Here is a 23,977-nt window from a genome sequence, read left to right as displayed (position 1 = left end):
CATTCTAACTGGTGTAAGGTGGTATCTCAATGTGGTTTTAATTTGAATCTCCCTGATGGCTAGTGATGATGAACATTTTTTCATGTGTCTGATAGCCATTTGTATGTCTTCATTGGAGAAGTGTCTGTTCGTATCTTCTGCCCATTTTTTATATGATTGTCTGTTTTGTGTGTGTTGAGTTTGAGGAGTTCTTTATAGATCCTGGATATCAACTTTTTGTCTGTACTGTCATTTGCAAATATCTTCTCCCATTCTGTGGGTTGCCTCTTTGTTTTCTTGACTGTTTCCTTTGCTGTGAAGAAGCTTTTGATTTGACATCAGCCACAGCAACTTCTTTCAAGATATGTCTCCAAAGGCAAAGGAAACAAAAGTGAAAAATAAACTTTTGGGACTTCATCAAAATCAAAAACTTCATTCCTTTTTATGGTCAAATACTATCCTGTTATGTAGACATACCACATTCTGTTTATTCATTTGTATATTAATTGACATTTGGGTATTTCCTCCTATTGGTTATTATGAATAATGCTGCTGTAAACATTCATGTACATGTTTCTGTGTGGATCTCTTTTCACTTCTCTTGGGTATATACCTCAGAATGGAATTGCTGGGTTATATGGTAATTATGTATTTAATCATCTAAAGAACTGTCAGATTCCTGTCCAAAGTAGCTGCACCATTTTAGATTTGCACCAGCAATATGTGAGATTCTAATTCTCCATATCCTTGCCAACGGTTGTTATTTGGCTTTTTTTTCCTGGCCCTACTAGTGGGTGTGAAGTTGTAGCTTGTGGTTTGGATTTGCATTTCTCTGATGAATAATGATGTCAACATTTTTCTCATGTGCTTCGTGACTATTTGTACTTTTTCTTGGAGAAATGTCTATTCAAATCTTTTGCCCATTTTTAAATTGATGTTTTTGTCATCTTTATATATTCTAGACACAGGTCCCTTATCAGATATATGATTTATAATTTTTTTTCTCTCATTCTGTGGGTTATCTTTTCACTTCTTTAATGCTATCTTTTGAAGCACAATTTTTTTAAAAAGTTGATGAAGTCCAGTTTATCTTTTTCTTTTGTTGCTTTTGGTGTCATATCTAAGAATCCTTTACCAAATCCAAAACCGTGCAGATTTATCCCTATGTTTTCTTTTAGTAGTTTATTTGTGTTAGCTCTTTGATCCATTTTGTGTTAATTTTTACATATGATGGAAGCTGGCATTTTTAATCTTACCTTTCACTCTTAAAAATGGTGGATGATAAATGATATGGTCACTTTAGTTAGAGATGAAGTAAATAAAATAGATTAAACCTCTCTGACCCATGGTAATTAACTCCATATAAAGGCAAGAGTCATATGGCCCTGAGGAAATTTAGAGAAAACAATTAAAAAAAAAATGAGTCAAAGGTTAAGGAGATAAGCCAAAGCTCACACATTTGCCTTCTTTCAAGTCTACAACTGTCAGACTTTAGAGCCCTGAAGTCTAATTACTTTTCCATTTCTAGAATTTTTTAAAATTCAGTTCCTACTTTAAAACAGTATAGCTCTATGCTAACATGCTCAGTAGGGTGTCTATTAACTTTAAAATACTAATTCATGAGAAATTTTGAATTTTCTCTTAAGAATTACATATATAGGGGCGCCTGGGTAGCTCAGTGGGTTAAGCCTGGATCATGATCTCAGGGTCCTGGGATCGAGCCCCACATCGGGCGCTCTGCTCAGCGGGGAGCCTGCTTCCCCCATTCTCTGGCTGCCTCTCTGTCTACTTGTGATCTCTCTCCCTCCATCAAATAAATAAATGAAATCTTTTTTAAAAAGTACATATATATTTCACAAGTAAATTTCAAATCTTGCTGAAATTCGTCACTAATATTTGCATAGTTACTTCAGTGATATAAATCTGGGGTTTACTTGTTTTTAAAAAGATTTTATTTATTAGAGAAAGAGCATGAGAGTGGGATGAGGGGCAGAGGGAGAAGCAGACTCCCTGCTGAGCAGGGAGCCCAAAGTGGGACTCAATCCCGGGACTCCAAGATCATGAACTGAGCCGAAGGCAGATGCTTAATCATCTGAGCCACCCAAGTGTCCTAAATCTACGGTTTTAAAAAAAAGTTAATGCAGCTAAATTGAGGGCTATTCCAAATTCCCTATAGTTTGGCAGCAGACTTGTCATCTCTTTACCCATTCTAAGGATATCAATTTAATTTTCCTAATTGTATAACTCCTTCTAAATAAAGTATAGTAGTGAACTTTAGAACTGATAAAAGATCTACCTGGCTATGAGTTGGTTATCTGCTCAGCTTAGCTATGAGCTGATAATGATGTGTCATAAACTCCTGTGTAGAATTTAATAATAGTAATGAATTTGGATCATTAAGAAATATTTTCTCATTTACCTCTCTTAACAATTGGATATTTCTTTGAGTTTTAACCCTTGAATATAGTACTAAAATGGGCAAACTTCTATATTTGAATATAAATGAATCCACTAATCATTGTGTTGATATTTTTAACCTTTATGTATAGCTGAGCCATTGGATGCTTTTTTTGACATTGTTCTTATAGGAAAAAAGACAATGTGTTTTTTGTTTTTTACTCTACAAACAGGTTATTTGAGAATTCTGTATACAGAATTCTTTTTCTGCCTTTTGGCATCTTATTATCCAAGGATTAAGATTATAGTCAGACAAAAACTGGTTTCTTCATATTTGTTTGCCTTTGTCCCTTGGAGCTAAAAGAGATATAACAACCCAATATCTGTTTACCAAGACAGGCAGTTATTGTTTTGTTGGTTCTGTCAATCTTTTTGTACCTGTGATTATTTCATAAAAAGTATTTTGAATGATGTTACATGCCTGTCAATTTCAGGAACAGTTCTGTGGAGCAGAAAACAAATGTAAAAGATTTAGCCAGTGGAACTCTGGATTGTTTTTATTAGTTATCAAGCTCTGAGAACTTTGAAATTGTAAAGTGCTTTTAAATTATTCAATAAGCATCTCAGTATCAGAAATAATTCATTATTGTATTATCCTCTCCATTTTCAAAATGAGTCAATTTATTTGGTCATATCAGACAGCAAGCACGGATGGAAAGCCATAATTCATATTTTCCTTTTGCTCATGTACTAAGGGAACAGTGTTACAGATATCAAGACTGGAGGGGGTAGTTTTCCCCTTCTTAATGCTGTCATTCAGTGTCCTGGCTGATAGTAAGGAATGACCTGCAAAAAGAGTATGCAGATTAGGTGGGATGAGAATCACTGCAGAGGTGAATCTCTCTTCCTTATGGCAGTTGATGTCATCCTGGGAGTGTACCTTCGCAGAAACAAGTTCTTAGGATGGTCTAATTAATATAGACCAAGTGGTGCAGATCTCCTGGAAAACATGGGAAAATTGTGCCTAAGTCAGGCTTTTCAAACTAAAAAGGCAAGTTCTGGTTCAGTATTCTCAGGCAGAGTCCAAGACTATAAAACACTGTATTTTCTAACCAGCTCACAGGGAATGGATTGCTGCTGGCACAGGAACCACACTGAGTAGTATCCAGGACTGTGTGGTTCAGGCTTACAGGGAGCCCCACAGGGTACAGGACTTGGAACGTGATAGAAAAGGTCTGTCTTGGGAGGAGGCAGGTACTTGCTCCTGTGAACAGAAGGGGCAAGGAGGCAACCCAGTGAGCATGGAGGGAGATGGATGGATGATAGAGCCTGAATCTCTGGAAAATCTTCAAAGATGAGGGCAGACTTGTTTGAATTGAGAGAGGATCTCTCAGAAGGTTGCTAATGCTCATAGAGGTACATACGAAGGATTATGCAGTGGCACGAAAGACAACTTCAGCAAAATTTTTTGAATGGGATTGAGGAGAGAGGTTAATGTATCAAAAGGCAGTAATGTATGGGAAAGCACTTTGTGAACTGTGAAGTGCTACTCAAATGTAAGGCATTGAGCATGAATACTAATAGTGTTAGTCAAGTCAGTCAATATGGGGCTGGGTGTCAGATCAAGATTATTTCCAAGGGACACTGAGAAAAGAAGAGATTGGAGCAGTAGTACCAGAAAATGGACAACCAGTTTGAAAGTTCTGAATGGAGGAAAGGGAGTGGATGAATGTGATGACATGATCTCTTGCTTAGGGAAGAACTGGAACCAGGAAGTTTAAGGAGCCATGAGTGTCCCTTGAACCAGCAAGCTCCATTTATGTACAAGCAAACTGAGGTCCAAAAAATCTAAATTATGTGCACAACGTCACTCAGGAGAGTAGTGACTTTTTAAGGACTGTCATATTTAGCCAACAATAAAATAAGATCACCAGTTAAATTTGCATTTCAGTTAAAAATAATTTTTAGAAGCAACCTAAGAAAAAGAAGAAGATATTTGCAAATGACAGAATAGACGAAGGACTGTTATTCAAGATCTATAAAGAACTCATCAAACTCAACACCCAAAAAACAAATAATCCAGTCATGAAATGGGTGGAAGATATGAACAAACACTTCTCCAAAGAAGACATAAACATGACCAACAGTCACATGAAAAAATGAGCCACGTCACTTGCCATCAGGGAACTACAAATCAAAACCACTCTGAGATACTACCTCATACTAGTTAGTATGGTTAAAATTGACAAGACGGAATGACAAATGTTGGCGAGGATGTGAGAAAGGGGAACCATCTTATACTGTTGGTGGGAATGCAAGCTGGTACAGCCATTCTGGAAAACAGCATGGAGTTTCTTCAGGAAGTTAAAAATAGAGCTACCCTATGACCTAGCAACTGCACTACTGATACAAATGTAATGAAAAGATAAAGATGTAGTGAAAAGAAGGGGCATATGCACCCCAATGTTCATAGCAGTGTCCACTACAGCCAAATGGTGGAAGGAGCTGAGATGTCCTTCAACAGATGAATGGATAAAGAATATGTGCTTCATATATACAATGGAATATTACTCCACCATCAGAAATGATGTATACCTACCATTTACATCAACATAGATGGAACTGGAGGGTATTATACTAAGTCAAATAAGTCAGTCAGAGAAGGACAGCTATTACACGGTTTCACTCATATGTGGAGTCTAAGGAGTAGTGCAGAAGACAATATGAAAAGGAAGGGAAAACTGAATGGGAAGAAATCAGAGAGGGAGGCAAACCTTGAATCCAGGAAACAAACTGAGGGTTGCAGATAGAGGGGTGGGTAGGGTATTGGGTAACTGGGTGATGGGTATTAAAGAGGGCATTTGATTTGATGAACTCTGGGTGTTATATGCAACTAATGTATGATTAACCATTAGTTCAAAAACTAATGATATGTTGGATAAGTGAATTTAATTTTTTTAAATGTTAAAAAATAATTTTTAGTATAAATATGTACAATGAATACCTCTAGTCAAGCAAAATATTTGTGACATACTAAAAAATATTTATTGTTGATCTGAAACTCAGATTAAACTGGACATCCTATAGTTTATTTGGAAACACTAGACTTGTTAAAAATTGAGTACTTTTTGTAAATAGAGATACAGAAAAGATGAAGAAAATATATTAACCTTGTATTTAGAATGTAACATCCATCAGGGTGTTCATTTCTGCATTTTTTATTATCTGGAGAGTCCCCAGATTCTAGGTCTGTGACTAGCACTCAGTAAATACTTATTGTATGTGTGAAGGAACGTATGTTAAGGTTAAAAGTATTGTGGCATGTAGGATGCTTAACATACAAGAAAACAGAACTAAGATTTAGATATTTGTTCCTAAATATATTCTATGTGTCTGATATCTTATTTCTTCAGCAAAAATGATCTTGAGCAATCTTTTCAAGAATGTTCAGTATGGAAAATAAGGTACAAAGGAAAGATAAGTCTTTGAAAATGAAATTTTGAGTCATATTAGGGTTAGGAAGTTTTGCATCACTAGTTTACTAGAATTTTCAAGAGTAATTCTGAGGATTTTAACTGATCAATAACTTGAGGATGTAGGATGTAGTGTGTAGCACAAAATGATGTGGTTTGGAATGTATTTCTGAAAAAAATAAACACTTCAGAGATCGTTTTCAACAAAGGGAAATATGACAGATGAGTGGATTACTGGGAGCTGGCCACAGCTTCCCTGCCAGCAAGGAGTTTATCAGAGTCTTCTTCATCTAGATCTAAAACAGTGCTGAGAGAACTGATTGGGTTCACCCCTATTTAAGTGCCCTTGATAACACCACAATCTGGTTGGATTTCTTAAACTGACACTTGGGGTAGAAGAGGATACAAAAAAGCACAGGAATGACACGTACGACTGTCATTTGTTAAGGGTTTACTGTGAGCAAGCATGCATCCGGTAGGAATCCACTTAATCTCATAAGAATCCTGCAAAAAAGGTATTAGGACCGCCATTTTTCAGATGGAAAAATTGAGATATACAAAGATGGAATAACTTAACACAATGAGTGGTGAAGATGGGAATTGAGCCTAAATCTCTTTTCCATTGTGCAACATTGCAAATCATCTTATTCTAATAATGGAAACCTGCAAAATATATTGCCTTGTTTTACCAAAATCATCATCATAGAAAATAATTATAAGTAGATCATATTACCATGAATCAAGCTTTGGATTTACATAAAGTTCATAAACATCTTCTAGCCAAAGTTATTAGTCCAGTGATTGAGTTCTACTCTCATATTTTCTCTCATCCTCTCTTCATCAGGAGGGCACTGGATTGCCTTTGCATTTTCTCATTGTACAGTCATCATTGTACATGAGTCTATCTGTTGGTGTCTGGGCAGGCAGCAGATGGTACATTCAAGTAGGTAACTGAGAGTTTAAGGAAGGGAATATTTACAAAGGTGTGGACAGGGTTGAGAGAACAAGTGGGAGAGAGAGAAGAGCCAGGAACTAGTAGTAGCTGGAATCAATTACTGTCCCTTGACCCCAAAGTAGCAAGGAAAGGGAGCCAGGAGCCAGAGACAGGTGCAGCTGCAGGAGAGACACAACCAGCAGGCAAGGAGCTGCTCTTTCCTAGGAAGGCTACGGCCAGTTTGTTGCCACCAGGAAGAAGAAAAATCAAAGTCTAGAATGAAAATGAAGAAGTAAACAAATACCTGCCTTCCCTCTCTTCTTGCAGTCTAGTCTCTTGCTGGTGGCCAACATTAACTGAACTCAACCAGAAGCCAGAGGACAAGGGAGCCACTGATCTAGTCCACAAAGGTCAGTCTCCCAGGGTCAGAGCAGGGTGGAGAATGGGGCATATTGACTCTGGAAGGGCAGATGGGAAATACCCGTTGCATAGTACTTTCTTGCCATGGTCACATAGCCCAATAAGCCTATGTTTCCTTCTCCTGCACTCTTGTTTGCCACATTTCTTTCCTTCTGTCTCCCAATTTCTCTCTCTGGCAGATGTCCTCTCTCTGCTCTGCATGGAGGGCTGCCAGTTAGCCCCACTTCTTGCATTTCAGTGACATCAGTGCTGGGCCCCATTTCTATGGAGCTCCTGGTATTTTTCAACCCCAACTGCAGGTCAACTGAGGGGCACATACTCTGGGGTAGGTCTCCTTGGTCACCTGATTTCTGATTTCACTTGGGAAGCCTCTCTTCCTTGTCACACCATTGGCAGTCTTCCTTCAGATCCTCCAGTGTTAACAGTTCTAAAGGCATTTCCCTGGCTACCTTCCTGGGAAATCAAGTAGCCCTGCCTTCATAGTGTGTCTGATTTCCTATGGCATTTCTGCCCTCGGGAACAGCCAAGTCCATAGTGTTTATTACCCAGTAGAAACCATGACTCATTTGGTACTGCTTTAGAGAACTGGCACTCAAAGAACATAGTCCAACAAAAGGAGGTTTTTTCCCTTCTCCTTTTTTTTTTTTTTCTTTTTGTACCTATTTCCCTTGAATATTCAGAAGAGGACACATAAAACTATTCAGGAAATTCCCTTTCCCTCCCTTCATGAGTTTCCCGTGGAAGTCCCAGAGAATTTGCCTGACAACAGAACACCCCCATCCCACCCTCCACCCCACCCAGGGCAGAGAAAGGAAAGAAACTGTGCTGGTAGAGGTAAGACCCTTCTCAGTAGATATAGGATGAGAAAGGCTGGGTGCGTTACTGCCTGAGTAAGATTTCCTCACCCGTAGGAGGATCATGATGGAGTAAGATCAGCTGCACTGAAAGGTATCAAAAGCCTTTTAAACTTTGAACAAGTTGATAGTTATGGCATATGGATTACAGCCTCATAACCAAAGTCATTTCCATCTGTAATTATTACAATGGCTGCCATTTATTGAGTGCTTGTCCTGTGCCAGACATTTTACCAAGGATTTTAATATATTTATCTCTAAACTGCAAACCAAATCTGTAGCATAGTTGGTGCCAACCTCACTTTACAAATGAAGAGATTGAAATGCAGAGCCATGAGTTGAAATAATTATGACTCTAAAGCATGTACCCTTGTCATTAATGGTGGCGTTAGTGTAGTCGCTTACAGCAGTTGAACAAATACTTTGATCGGTCCTCGTGCTAACTTCATGCAGTCAGCATTTTTAATCTTCCCATAAACCTAGTGAGGTAGTAGTGTTGTTAGCACCAGTCTGCGGAAGAGAGTCAGAGAGATGTAGGCACCTGTTGGATACCTAGTACTCATCAGAGTCACAACATGAACCCAGGTCTACTGGATACCAGATGTGTTCTCTTAACCACTGATCCATTCTCCCACGATGTCTGTTTTATAATATTATATATTGGGTTTTACATTGTGGTGTTATTAATGTAGTAGCTTCTTATTTTGCAATTTCTAGGACGACTCTGTGTGGACAGAGGAAGGTATTTCTAAGAGTTGAGAAAGAGTTAACATGACAGGACCTGCTAAGATACTGTTTGAAGCAATACAGGTCAGTTTGTGAGTGCTGGGGTGGAGCAGCATATTCCATGGCAGTCATTTTGAAATAGAGAAATCTGGGGTTCATGAGATGAGCCAAGAGAATAACAAACAGCAACTGACCCTGTGAAACAGAAACCAAGGAACAAATTATAATACACAGGTCCTTTGGCTTGATGTTTATTCGCTAGCCCATTCCTTTAAGAGCAAACCAGTAAGGGGTGCCTGAGTGGCTTAGTCAGTTAAGTGCCTGACTCTTCATTTCAGCTCAGGTCTTGATCTCAGGGTCATGAGTTCAAGCCCCATATTGGGCTTGATGCCCTCATAAGGAAAAAAGCATAATCCAGTAATAGTCATCATTCCTTGGGAAGTCTCTGTATAGTTTGGGTCATTCCCTTTATAATAGGCTCTTATTAAGACAGGACTTAATCAAGCACTCATGTGTATTCTTGATAGCTCTCAACATGCCAATAAAATTGGAATGGGAAGTGAGAGGAGTACACTGCATCTGGTTTAAAATATGACTTGAGATAGTTTTTTGAATATTATTTATTTTTATCTAAATGTTTTTAAAACCAGTATAGTTAACATACAGTGTTATATTAGTTTTAGGTGTACAATATAATGATTCAACAATTCTATACATTATTCAGTGTTCATCACGATAATTGTGTTCTCTATATATGTATATTATACACATACACACACTTATACACCCTACATCTTCTTTATTCAGTTATCTATTGATGGACACTTGGGTTGCTTTCATAATTTGTCTATTGTAAATAATTCTGCAGTGCAAATACCTTTTTGCACTGTTTTCATATTCTTTGGGTAAATACCCAATAGTTGAATGTGATAGTTTTATGGAAGACAAGTCCTGACATTGACATTAGCCTTCACGTTCTGAAATGAATAAAATTCAGCTGTTTTTATAAAACAGTACAGATTTTGGTTTGACTAGTCAAGTTGTCTCATGAGAGAATTGGCAAAAACAAAAAGGGAAGCAATTCTCAGAAGACCACAGATAAACTCTTCCACGACTTCAGGTGATTTCCTAAGATGTATGTTTTTAAACAAAATTTCAATTTGGTTAGAAGAAAACCACTCATTTTTAGCAGATTAAGATAATTTTTAATGTTTAAAAATTATGTTTTGGTTGGGTGATTTCTACCATGATTTCATGAAGTTCCCCCCCCTTCCAGTTTTAGGGGTAGGCCAGTTGAGAGGAGTGTGCTTTTGGGATCAAGGAACATTATCCTAAATCATACACTTAAAATGTTGTCCTCTCTACCAGCTTGTCATTCACATTCTTAAACTTCTGCTTTCCTACTGTTGAACTTTTACCCTGAAGAAGTTGAGACTCAGAGACACAAGTGTATAAAAGATCATTTAATAGGACCAGATTCTGAGCCTTCCTTTCCCTAAGCCAATTTCTAATGTAAATCCTACCTATTCCAGGCTTTTGGTATCATTTTTTTAAATTTATTTATTTGATAGACAGAGAGAGATCACAAGTAGTCAGAGAGGCAGGCAGAGAGAGGGGGGAAGCAGGCTCCCCGCCGAGCAGAGAGCCCGATGTGGGGCTCGATCCCAGGACCCCGAGATCATGACCCGAGCCGAAGGCAGAGGCTTAAACCACTGAGCCACCCAGGCGCCCCTTTTTTGGTATCATTTTTCTTGAATTCCTATCTCATCGAAGCCTTGTGCCAAGCACTCAAAATAAATAGACCACGAAGTAATCCAGAAGCTCACAGGCAGTTTTTTCCTTGAAAAGTGGTTCCCAGTGCAAACTGGTGCAGCCACTGTGGAAAACAGCATGGAGGGTCCTCCAAAAGTTAAAAATAGAACTATCTTATGATCCAACAATTGCAGTACTAGGTATTTATCCAACTGATACAAAAACGCTAATTCATATGGATACATGCACCCTGATGTTTATAGCAGCATTATCTACAATAGCCAAATTATGGAAGCAACCAAGTGCCCAATGACTGATGAATGGGTAAAGATGTGAGATACACACACACTGAAATATCACTTAGCCATCCAAAACAATGACCTCTTGCCATTTGCAACGATGTGGATGGAGCTAGAGAGTATTATGCTAAGTGAAATATGTCAGTCAGAAAAGACAAATATCATATGATTTCTTCATATGTGGAATTTAAGAAACAGAACACATGAGCAAAGTGGGGGAAAAAAAGAGGCAATCTAAAAAACAGACTCTTAACTCTAGAGAACAAACTGGTGGTCACCAGAGGAGAGGTGGGTAGGGGGATGGGTAAAGTAGGTGATGGGGATGAAGGAGGGCACTTTTGATGAGCACCAGGTATTGTATGGAAATGTTGAATCAGTATATTGTACACTGAAAACTAATATTACACTGTAAGTTAACTAACCAGAACTTAAAATCTTTAAAAAAAGGAAAGTGGCTCCGAGACCACAATGGACTGACAGTGTGGCTACTTGTGAAAAATTCAGATTCCTAGGTCCCTGTGGAGGCCTATGGAATCCAAACCTTGGCACCTGGACAGGGAAGGGGAGAGCCTAGAGCCTTCCTAGAGCCACCGAGGAGAATAAGAACATGAACAGAACTGATGGTAACATGATGAGATGAAGGCAGCAGTCGTGTGGAAAGAGCTGGGAAGGGAATGTGAGGAAGAGCTAGCCTTGACTCCTTATTGATAATTAGAAGGCAGCAAGCAACAGCTTCCTGCTGGCCTTTGATGCCAGTTGAAGTAGAACATACCTGTATGCCAATGCAATGTGTGGTTCATCCTGGTTAACTACATTTGGTTTGGAATCTACTGGACTTATTTCTTGCTAAATATCGTTGGCTATCCAAAAACGTAATGTTTAGTATCAGAGGATGAAATTAACTGTTAGCTCTCTAGGCTAAGCCGAGCACTTTAAATTGATTCATTTATAGGTAGTATAAAATGGTGCTGTCCATACAGTCAGGATGATTGCTGCTCCTACGCTCAAATTACATAGTCCATGAATACATATTGACTTCCATTTCTCCTTTTGCAAGATTATATAACTATTGCACTTTTAATTAGGAGGGTGATGATGCTGATACCAAGAAATTCAGTGCAATGAACTTTTTATTATTAGAGATAAAAATTAATCCTCAATTCCTTTGGCCTTTTAATTGTTTAACTGTGGAATCAGTCAAATGTGGAGGCTGAAGAAGCACCAAGGGATAATGTAATTGCAACTCTTCAAACAATTGTATCTGTCTGGAGAATGAAGATTGATGATCTGGAAAATAGATCTCATTGTTTCAGTAGTAGAATTATGGGCTTTGCCAGTGGCTATTAAGAGAGATTCTCTGGGAAACTTTTTACCAAAAGGAAAAAAAAAAAAAGATACTTTTGAGATGAAGGAAATTTAATTCAAACACTTTTCATTAAGCAAGGCCAGAAACCCCAATTCCCAAGTTCATAGTTGACGGGAGGCCCCAGAGCACTAATTATCCATTTTTCAAGTTTCCTGATAGAAAGCTCTTCAATTAGATATAGACAAGGGGAAAATTATGGTAAAAGGAAGGGTATTTTGTCCTTTCTGAAGAGCACTAGGAAAATAGAGACTATATAACAATGTTAAGAGATAATTATATTAAATGAGTTAAGCACTTTGAATTATCTTAAAAGATGTTAAATTACTTTCAGTATTGCTATTTCATTTAAAGGGCTTAAAATTTTAATTCAGAAAGTCAACTTGCATTCAGTATTCATTTGTGTTCCCTAAACTCTCAGAGATGATAGGTTGCCGTGGGCAGCCTCAGACATCTCCTGGGGAAATTGGTCATTCTGTGGATAAACTAGGTTGTGTTTTTTTGTTCAAAGTGCCAATGAACATTTGAAATGTGATTCAGTATACTTGTCATGCTATTAGGAAGATTGATTAGTTGTCTCACTTGTTGAGTCTATATGGTCATACATATATGGGGTAGATAGGGATATAGATGATGGACTTGGTAGGAGGCTATGAGCAATCATGGATTAATAGAAATAAGAGGAAACACCTCCCTCAGTGTTCAACCACATAATGGTAGCCCATGAATATTTTATTTTACCATTTTCAAGTGGAGGAAGCTTAGAAGGTGAGTTGAAGTGACCTCAGTCTCTATGGCTTTATTTATAATTAGTGTTTCTTGTTATTTGCTGCTAAGCAGAGAGTGAAGATATAACTGTTTACCTCAACAGGGTAAATGGAAGCAGTTCTACAACCATGGTCCACCAACCAGCTGAACTCTGAGTATGTATCTGTCCAGGAATTATTTCTAATCCGAGCACAGAGATGATACAGAACATGCATTTAGAATCAAACAGTCACTGGCATTTTGCATGATTTTGTTCTGTTAATGGAGAACTCTGCTAGCGGTCAGTGAATGTAGATGCCAGGTTTCAGAAACCCAGGGCTAGAGAAACAGATTAGAGGTGCTCATTATCAGTACCGGAAGGTTTTAAGGTTCATCTTTTAGAAATGTGAAAAACTATTCTTTCTTATATCTGTAGCGTTTCTTATTTTAAAGGTAAAAAGGAGGTAGTGTCATATGAGAATGGCACTAAAAGATGATGAAGTTGGGGAATTGGGGAGAATTGAAAGCAGGTTAAAAAAAACTTGGGCCTTAACATGATTTGTTCAGGATGTTCAAGATAAAGTAAACACAATTTAAAAACAGATGAACATGAATGTTCTGTAACGGTAATAAATGTGGTTTCTTTGTAAACCATTTCAAAACTAAAGACATGAGAAGAGAAAATAAACTCCAACAGTTGTCCCTCCCCCACCCCCCCAGTGCTTCTCTCCTACTCATAGAAAACTAGGTGTGGCTGTGGAGGACTTTTTTTTTTTTTTAAAACAAGAATAGGATGCTTTTATACCTATAATTCAGAAGGTACTTTAGTCCCACTTAATTATTTGGCATTATTTGTCTGCATTATAAGTCATTAAAAGACATTCAAAAAGAGAAAATGAGAGAGAAGGAAGCTGAGATTCTGTATGTGGGTTACTTCTCCATCAATAAGATGCTGTTCACCCCTTTAGGGATGACTTTCCCTTCCTGATCAGGGTCTCTTAGCCTATAGTAGATGAGCTCTGGTCTCAGCTATGAACTTCAGAGACCCCAGGTATTGATTCTACCTCATGGGGCAGTGGAGTTAATAATAATTATTATTATTATAATGGCAGTGAAGTTAATAATAATAGGATTGGCGACCTCTACCCAGTTGAGGGAAGGCTAATGTTTTTCTCTTGGGTTAAGAAGGAGTAAAAACTCAGTGAAATGATCACAAACCCAAGGGCCAAGAAGATTATACATCTGTGCCATAATCAGTCCAAAGTCTGGTAAATAGGTTTGTTCAGAGATAGAGTTTAACCACAGCGAGTACGCAAAAAGCCATTAAAATGTGGTAAATGAACAAATAAATGATTCTGGGATTTGGAATTGGAACCTAAGGGGTGGGAAGTAGGATATCAAAGAGAAAACTTCTTAAAGCAAAAGGTGGTTAGCTTGTAGTTACAAGAAGAACGGTAGGAAATGTCAAGAAACCCAGAGAAGGACACACAGATGCAACACGTCATGATGGTCATGCATGGAGAAATGGGGAGCAGGGAGATCATCACATGGAAGAGGGCAGGAATTCAAAAATTATGTTCAGAAACTGCTTAAAGGGAAGAGTAGGGTCACAGAAGGCGGAAGAGGGTGGGGAAGTGACCACTCTCGTAAGTAAAGTCAGGTCCTGCTGATGCAGAAAAATGTGTCAAAAAGAACTATTTCTGCTGTCATCAATGTATGAAAAGTCACAGGAGCCTCGGCATAATATCCTCCTTTGTTGGAATCCGCGACAGGCATTCATATCCTTCCATAGCATCACAAGTGAAGGGTGGCGAGTTGAGGACAGAGTATGAGTAGTATTGTTCTGTCTGGCCAAATAGCATCTTACAATTCCTTTACTGTGCTGTTTTTAATGGCTCCAAAGTGAATATGAATATGCCATGGGTAATTTAATAATTTTTTTATTATTTGACATTTATGCTATGGTAAGTTTTTATATTATAAATTATGCTACAGCAAATAACCCTGTAGGCCAATCTTTGTCATTAGTTGTTTCCTTTGAAAAACTGATGTAAATTGAGTACACAGCCTTAGAAATTGCTTATTTTACACTGTTGATACTGCTTGCCAGACTTTCTTCCAGAATTTGTACCAATGGGGGCCCCTGGGTGGCCCAGTCAATAAGCCCTTGCCTTCAGCTCAAGCTCAGGTCATGATCCCAGGGTCTTGGGATGGAGTCCTACATCGGGCTTTTCCCTCTCTTGCTCCCCCTGCTTGTATTCCTTCCCTCGCTGTCTCTCTCTCTCTCTCTCTCTGTCAAACAAATACATCTTTTTAAAAAATTTGTACCAATGTACACTATCATCAACAGTGAAACAGCAACCGTTTCCCACATTCACATGTGCAACTCCTAGCACATCATCAGTTTTATAAACCTCTGAATTCTATTTTTCTAATAATGCAGATGATGTCAATTAAGTCATATGAACTCTTTTTACTGGTAGTCACTGTGACCAAAGGTATGTAATTTTAAAATACCTGGTGGCGGCTCCGTAGCTCAGGGGTTAGAGCACTGGTCTTGTAAAATACCTGGTGGAAGTTAGAGCTGTATTCTATAGTGATCAAAGAATATTTAAGCTATACAGAGTGATCATACTCATAATTTTACTAGCACAGTGTTCTAACCTATTTCTGTAACTGCAGTCTAAAATATTTCTTTTTATCCTTCTAATTGAATAACTCCTAGAAAGGAAACTAATAATTCTTCTTTTATCTAAAACTAGAAAATTCAACTAGAGAAATTCAGAACATAAGGTCCCTGAACAGCTCAATGATATTACTGTATTTTAGTTTTAAAAGAACACCCAAATCAGAATCCACATTTGAAATATATTACTGTAGCTAAGAAAGTATGAAACACTGTTCACACACATTATTTGATGTGGAAAAATATATATTTAAAAAGTAGAAAATGTCCTCCTGTTATTGATCTTAATAAATGCATTTATTTTTAAAACAGGATTAGGAGAAAATTGTCATGACTCACAGTGAGTCTAGTCAGAATCAAATAAAAAACCCAGCTGTTTGAAACAAGATCATTTATTTTAAGTTATATATTATTTTAAATGGCTACATGGGTAGCATAAAGAGCAAGAAACTAGAGATCAAGAATTAAAGTCTTAAACTGAACTCTGTCACTTTCTAGATGTGTGAATTTGGGGAATAAAATCTGAGTCGCAGTTTATACATTTATTTTTTAAAAACCTCATTGCTTGTTGTCTCTCAAACAGTTGTTAACAAATATTGAGATAAATGGATATGAAAATTTGCTATGTACTTGTAACACTGCCTGCTACTTTTAATAATTATAACCATATATTTTTTCTCCAGACCTTTAGATCTTAGATTTTAATATTTAATACTTTAATGTGAAAAGTAGGGTGGGGGTGGATAAAAGAAGAAAATTGATAAAAGACGGATATTTCAAATAAAATTTATTTTGAAATATAGCTTAGAAGAGTTCGTAAATCATAAGTATTTGCTTTAATGAATTAAAATTAATACACTAAAGTAGCTATTACTGAGGTTAAGAGATAGAACATTACAGCAGCCCAGAAGGTCACCTTGTGCCCCATTTTAAGCTAACGACTACACCCCTCCTTCCCAAAGATAACCAACATCCCAACTGCAAGTATTATATACTTCAGTTTTACCTGTTTTTGAATTTTATTTTATTTTTTTTTAAGATTTTGTTTATTTATTTATTTGACAGACAGAGATCACAAGTAGGCAGAGAGGCAGGCAGAGAGACAGGAGGAAGCAGGCTCTCTGCTGAGCAGAGAGCCCAATGTGGGGCTCAATCCCAGGACTCTGGGATCATGACCTGAGCCGAAGGCAGAGGCTTTAACCCACTGAGCCACCCAGGCACCCCTGTTTTTGAATTTTATAAATGGAGTCGTATAATATGTATTTTTGGTGTCAAATTTCTTTTGAGATGCTCCATATAGCTGTACTCGAGTCACCTTTTTTACTGAATAGTATTCCACATTTTCAAATATACCATAATTTATCTACTGGAAAACATTTGAGTTGTTTCCAGTTTGAAGCCATTACAAATACTACCACGAATAAATACAAATATCCAATATATTATATACCTCCTATATATATATCTCCACATGTATATACACATACATACACACACATCCTAGGTGTAGAATTACTTTATCAAAAGTTACACATATGTTCGATAATGAGATTTCTTCAAAAGTTTTTCCAAATTGGAAAATTCATAATTTGTGAGAGTTCTGGTTTTTCCATATCCTCATCCACATTTGGTACTGTTAAATTGTTTTGATGTTAGTCACTCTCCTGGGTATATAGTGGCCTCTTCTTTTAGTTTTAATTTTATTTCCTTGATTATTAATGAGATTGAGAACCTTTTAATAATTTCATAAAAATTTGAATATCTCCTTTTGTGAAGTACCTATTTAAGTCTTTTGCCCACTTTCTATTGGTTTGTCTGGGGTTTTAAGTGATTTGTAGAAGTTGCTTATTCTGAAGATGAGTCCTTTGTCATATTCATGGCTTGCAAATATCTCACACTCTGTGGGCTGGCTTTTTAATTTCTTAGTGGTGTTATAATAAGTAGAAGACCTTAATTTCACACACTTCAGTTTGTTAATCTCTTCTTTTGTGATTAAGACTTTTTCTTTTTATTTAAGTTATCCTTGCTAATCACGAGGACATGAATGTATTTTCTTTATCAATGTTACAGAAATTTTGTTTTGCATTTCATATCTAGAGCTACAGTTTATCTAGGATTAAGTTTTATTTTTTAAAAAAAGGATTAAGTTTTATGTGCAGCGTGAAGGGGTTTTGGGAGTCAGGATTTGTTCGGTTAGTTTTTCTCCCCCACGTGCACGTACAATGGATGCAGAATTATTTATTTTAAAATCTTTTCCTGACATTTCTGCTACCATAAACGCAGTGTCCATATTTGTATTGGATTATCTTAACTATTTGTTTCATTGATGTATTTGTTTAGCTTTATGCCAATACCACACTGTTTGAATTTCTATGACTTCATAATAAGTCTTGAGCTCTTCTCCTCACCTTCTTTTTCTCCAAGTTTGTCTTGTCTATTTTTTATTTGTCTAAATTTTAGAATAATATCTACTAAAAAAAAGAAAGCTTCTGAAATTTTTATTGGGATTACATAAAATCTATAGGTTAATTTGAGAGAAATGACATCTTTACAATATTGAGTTTCTCCAGTCTAAAGTGTTGTATGTCCATGTTATTTCGGTTTTCATTTTAGTAATGTTTTATGATTTTCTGTACAGAAGTTTTACATATGATTCTTGAAATTTATTCCTGGGTATTTGATGTTTTATGCTGTTGTAATTGTTCAGTTTTTTAAATCTATTTTTCCAACTCTTTTATAGATGTTGAATTGATATTATTGACTTTTTATTTAACAACATTGCTAAATTGACTTTATTTGATTATCTGAAATCCTTGAGATTTTTGTACATACACAAATCACATCATCAGCCAATAATTATAGCTTCATTTTTTTCTTCCTAGTCTTACAACATTTTTTTCTTTTCCTTGTCTTATTGCCTTAGCTAGAACCTTCAATATAGTATTGATTAGAAGTATAAAGTACATTTTTGTCTCCTTGCCAATCTCAGAGAGAATATTTTCAATATTTAAACTTGAATTACAATATCTACCTTAGGAACTTTGTAGATAATCTTTTTCTTTTTTTCCCACCTTTACTGAGGTGTACAGGTATTTGACAAATAAAAATTGTGTATATTTAAGGTATATAATGTGATGGTTTGATATATATGTACATTGTGAAATGGTGACCATAATTATTAACACATCCATCACTTCACATAGTTACTTTTTTTGTTGTAGTGGTGGGGGATTTACAAAACATATAATACAGTATTATTAACTAGCATTATTTTAGATCCCCAGAACATATCCATTTTGTAACTAAAAGTTTATAGCCTTTGACGAATATCTCCCTATTTCCCCATACCACCTTCTCTCAATCACCACTCTGTCCTCTGATTCTATGAGTTCAACGTTTTTAGATACTAAATATCAATTAGGTCATATAGTGTTGGTCTTTCTCTGCCGTATTTCACTTAACATTAATTTCTCAAGGTCTATCCATGTTGTCACAAGTGGTAGTATTTCCTCCCTTGTATAGATGAATCATATTCCATATATCACATTTTCTTTATCCATTCAACCATTGGCAGACACTTAAGGTTGTTTCCATAGCTTGGTTATTGTGAATAATGTGGCAATGAACATGAGAGTACAATTATCTCTTTGAGATTTTAATTTCATTTCCTTTGGATATATCCCCATCAGTGAGATTGCTGAATCAAAGTTTTATTTTTAATTTTCTGAGGAACCTCCATATTGTTTTCCATAATAGTAATAGTTGTACCAATTTACATTCCCACCAACAGTATACAAAGCTTTCTTACACCCTTCCCAACAGCTGTTATGTTTTGTCTTTTTGATAATAGCCATCCCAACAGGTATGAGGCGATACCTCACTGTGGTTTTGATAGGCAGTTGCCTAATTATTAGTGATGTTGAATTCCTTTTCATCTACCTATTGGCCATTTTTATGTTTGCTTTGGAAACATGTCTACTCAGCTCCCTTACTCATTTTAATTTTTTTAATTATTTTTTATTTTTATTTCTCTTTAGTACTAGAAATATTTATTTTGGTCCATGTGCAAAAAACTCAAAATTACCTTTAGCAAATTATGCAACTAGCAATTATATTGAGCTAAGAAACACAATAGAGAAACTTCTAAAATAGACTCTATTAAATATTTAAATGCATCTAGCTATTCACAAAAAATATACTGTCTTTCTTTTTTTCACTTCTCACCTCCAGTCTGCCAGTATTTTTCTTATGCACAAATACTGAAATTCTAATGTAATATTTCTGAATCAATAGCTTGTATTTATAATTCAATAATCCTAATTATTTGAAAAAATAGCCTTACTCATTTTTAAATCAGGTTTGTTTGTTTGTTTTTTATTTTTGTTTTTTGCCATTGAGTTCTATGAATTCCTTATATATTTTGGATAGTTACCCCTTATCATATACATGGTTTGCAAATATTTTCTCCCAATCCATAGGTTGTGTTTTTACTTTGTTGTTCATTTCCTTTGCTGTGTAGGAGATTTTTAGTTTGATATAGTACCACTTGTTTATTTTTGCTTTTGGTGTCACTCAGGAAATCACTGCCAAGGCCAAAGTGAAGGAGCTCTTTCTCTGTGTTTTCTTCTAGGAGTTTTGCAGTTCCAGGTCTTACATTTAAGTCTTTTATCCATTTTGAATTGATTTTTGTATATGGTGTAAGATGGCATCCAATTTCATTCTTTTGCATGTGAACATCCAGTTTTCTTAGTACTGTTTATTGAAGAGATTATCCCTTTCCTGTTGTGTACTCTTGACACTTTTGTCATAGATTACTTGACCTTCTATGTGTGGATTTATTTCTGGGCTCTCTGTTTTGTTTCATTGGTCTATTTGTCTGTTTTTATACAGGTACCATATTATTTTGATTAAAGATAACTTCTTTCAAGTTAAGGAAATTTCATTTTATTAACAGCTTACTAAGATTTTTTTGTCAATAATGGATGTTTTATTTTTTTAGATACTTTTTCTACACGTATTGAGATGGTTGCATGCTTTTCCTCCTTCTGTTATAGTAGTAAGAATTAGATTTATTTTAGAATCCTTAACCATCTTTGCATTCCTAGAATAAGCACAGCTTCTTTATCAAAAGTAAATGGAATAAATCTAAAATAATCCCAAAGTAAAAAGCTTATTTTAAAAAAAGAAAACAAATGAGAACAGAAGTAAAGTCATTGCTTATCAGCCAGATTATTTGTAGTCAAAATTCACTTTAAACAAAATTAAGGCAAAATAAAGAGAAATCAGTAATCGGGTTTAGATTTACAGGGTAGCCAAAGCAGTAATAAGAAACATACACTGTTAAAACTATTAAGACTTACAAGTTCAAAATCAATTGATAAGCCATGTTTAGGAACCTGGATACATAAGGAAATGTAGGAACAAATTTTATTTCCACAAATACAAGAAGATACTTCTAATCTGGCAAACTCAGTAAGAAGACTGAGTTCCTTATTCTCTGTCAGCAACAGTGAGAAACTGTCCTAACTTGACCCTGGGTCATAAACATCCTTGGATTGGTTTCTTGCTTTTCTTCAAACTCAGGACAAAGTTTCAGATAAGCATTCTGAGCGTCTAGCAAACTTTAAGCCTTCTTCAGTTTTACTTCTTATTAACAGTTGCTGCTGTTGCTACTGCTATTTTTTTTAGCAAACAGAAGAACAACAGAATGGCTTAAGGAGATTCTTATTCTCTAGACTCTTAGGGAGAGTTCTTGTTTCAGGTTGAGTCATCTCCCACACGCAAAGATTTCCACTCAGTTATGCATTCAGAAGTGCCTATTCAGGAATGTTTAAACAATAGGTGCTTAAATTGGTCCTATAATGGCCCATTAATGTCCACGGGTATAAATATAAAGAAGTTTTTATTGGACATATTTGAAGACAAAACATTTTGCTGTGTTGCTTTTAGTCATTTATTTCACTATCCTTCTCTCTCTTTGTCCCTCTGTCTTCCTTTCTCCTTTTCTGTCCCTCCCTTCTTCACTCTATCCCTTCTTTCTTTCCGTTACTTCCCCTTTCTGTATATTAAACTACTAGCAGATATGTGAGCATCTATTAACTCTAGCAAAGTACTGGGAATACAAGGAAGTGGAAAGTACATTACCTAACCTTAAGGAATTTATCATCTAGTTGGGGAGGGTATATGGTAAGATATTAATAAATATTTACCCACAATATTGTCAAAGCTCAAAATTAGGTGGAAATGTGTAGACAAGTCCTAGTCCAATGTAAAGAAAAATTTCTGTGGAAGTGGGAAGTGGGAAGAGTTCCTAAAAACAAAACAAAACAAAACACCCATAACGTGGGCAGCTGCCTTTGGCTAGGGTCATGATGCTGGGGTCCTGGAATCAGCCCTAGGTCAGGCTCCTTGCTCAGGGGGCAGTCTGCTTCCACCTCTCCCTCAGCCCCTCCCACCCCTTGTTCATGCTCTCTTTCTCTTAAATAAATAAAATATTTTTACTGAGAGAAACTGAGACATGTAGGCTTTGTTTTGGGTATCTATGTATCTAGCTAAGAATCTATTTCTAGTCGTAGGCACAGGAATATAGGCAAGAGGAGAAGTGCAGCACAGGTGTGAAGACACAGAGCGACTGAAACAGATATTTTTTGTATCTCATGGATCTAACACTGGAAAAGAATCTGCCAATGAGTGAAGGAGCGTGTGTGTGTGTGTGTGTGTGTATCTATTTTAAAAAAAAGACTAACATGACTTAATCTGAATTTAACTATGAAGCTGCTGATTTTGGTTTCCTTTTTTGTTCATGGCTTCTTGACAAACAAACAAACACCCCAAACTATCCTTACTGTAGGATATTAATTCTGAACTCTTTCTAGGTTCGTTCTAGTGGTACATATCTGCTTAGATGATTGCGGAATGCAACAACTGAGTGTACTTTACTGGAAGGAATACATCTTGAACTAAAATTTCAAAAAAATAAAGCAATTTTTAAAAATCTCATATTGCATTTAGAAGGTCCTGTGAACTGAAGTGAAAAAATGAATCTCGTTGGGTCAGTCCATCTGGGTTTTGTTTTACTAGAAGAGAGGTTTAACTGATAAAGTAAGGTACCAAGCCCACTCTGAATCACTCCCCATTTGCAGTAAGAGGCCTGGCTCAGCTCTTTCCCCGTTCAACTTTTATCCAAGTCACATGTGGACAATTAGTAGATTTTCTGTTCAAATGAAAATGTTCATTTGCTTTTCTAATTTACCATTGTGACACTGGAACTCTGATTGAAAGCATTTTAACTTTTATAGTAAACAGTAAAAAAGCCTCATAAAGCCCTCACAAAACTTCAGGAGTTAAGATATATTCCTTATGACTGTCTACATTGTGATATTTGTGTTGCCAATTATTTTATCTAGAATCATTCCCTTAACTCCATTTCCTGTTTTTTCTTGAGAGTACTTTGCAGAGGACATGCTTTTAATAGGCTATAATCATCACATGGGCAACAGGGATCTTGGCAAGTAGCTATTAACAGTATAGACAGAAACTTGGAGTGTGATGGTTTTAGACTTCCTGAGCTTCTTGATGCTATTTTAATGCACTAAGAGTATAAACTAAATTTAGATCCTGCTGACTGTTACCAGAGTGAAGTGCGTGCCTCTTTTGCAGACAATGCTAGATTTAGTCACTGTGTATTTCTGTCAAGCTGGGAGTGCAGTTTACGGCTCTCATCCCTTCTCAGCATTTAGTAACTATATGTATGTATTTAATAATTGCTTGGAATTGCACCTGTTTGTTTAAATGTTGTTCCTAAAGCAGTTACTGACATTGTGTTGTTTTTCTTTTGGTCACTGCGTTTTATTTTGGTAAATCTGGCGTTATGCATAATATCATTTCTGACAGGAAGTCTGTGTTACAGGTTTTGTAGTCCATGGTTCTCTAGTCTCTAGTCCATGGTTTCTCAGCCTGGGGACTCGAGTGTTCTGGGTCAGACAGTTCTTTGTTATGGGCGGGGAGCAGCTATCCTGTACACTATAGGATGTTTGGCAGCACCCCAGACTCTGTGCATTAGAGGCTAACAGCTTGTCCCTCTAGCCCAGTCATTACAACCAGAAATGTCGACAGATATTTGAATGTTGCCTGTGGAGCCAAATCACCTCTAGTTGAGGACAACTACTCTGATCTGCCCACTGCTTACAATCTCCTTTGTTCAGGCTCCAGTCCAGACTACTGTCATCTCTCAGCAAACCACTGTAAGAGTCTTCTGCTGGGTTGCGCTGCACGTGCCCCAGCTGTTTTCTAGTTCATACTCCACATTGTAGCCAGAGCGTTTTCCCAAACCCAGATCTCATCACAT

The 23,977-nt window shown here is 36.6% G+C and overlaps 1 protein-coding gene across 5 annotated transcripts in view; it reads left to right on the top strand.

Annotated features, from left to right (window-relative positions):
- The window catches only part of ZNF385B (zinc finger protein 385B), a 401,761-nt gene that overhangs the window by 163,273 nt on the left and 214,511 nt on the right, over positions 1-23,977 (top strand). The window contains exon 1 of one of the 5 annotated variants that reach the window (XM_044242457.1): positions 13,069-13,120. The exons of the other annotated variants lie outside the window; for them this stretch is intronic. The gene's annotated coding sequence lies outside the window, so the exon portion shown is untranslated. Of the gene's footprint in view, positions 1-13,068; positions 13,121-23,977 lie in introns of those variants that run through there. 5 annotated transcript variants of the gene reach the window in all.

The sequence above is a fragment of the Neovison vison genome, chromosome 3 (genome assembly GCF_020171115.1).
Source record: "Neovison vison isolate M4711 chromosome 3, ASM_NN_V1, whole genome shotgun sequence".
NCBI classification, from domain to species: domain Eukaryota; kingdom Metazoa; phylum Chordata; class Mammalia; order Carnivora; family Mustelidae; genus Neogale; species Neogale vison.
This window is presented reverse-complemented; position numbering and strand designations above follow the sequence as displayed.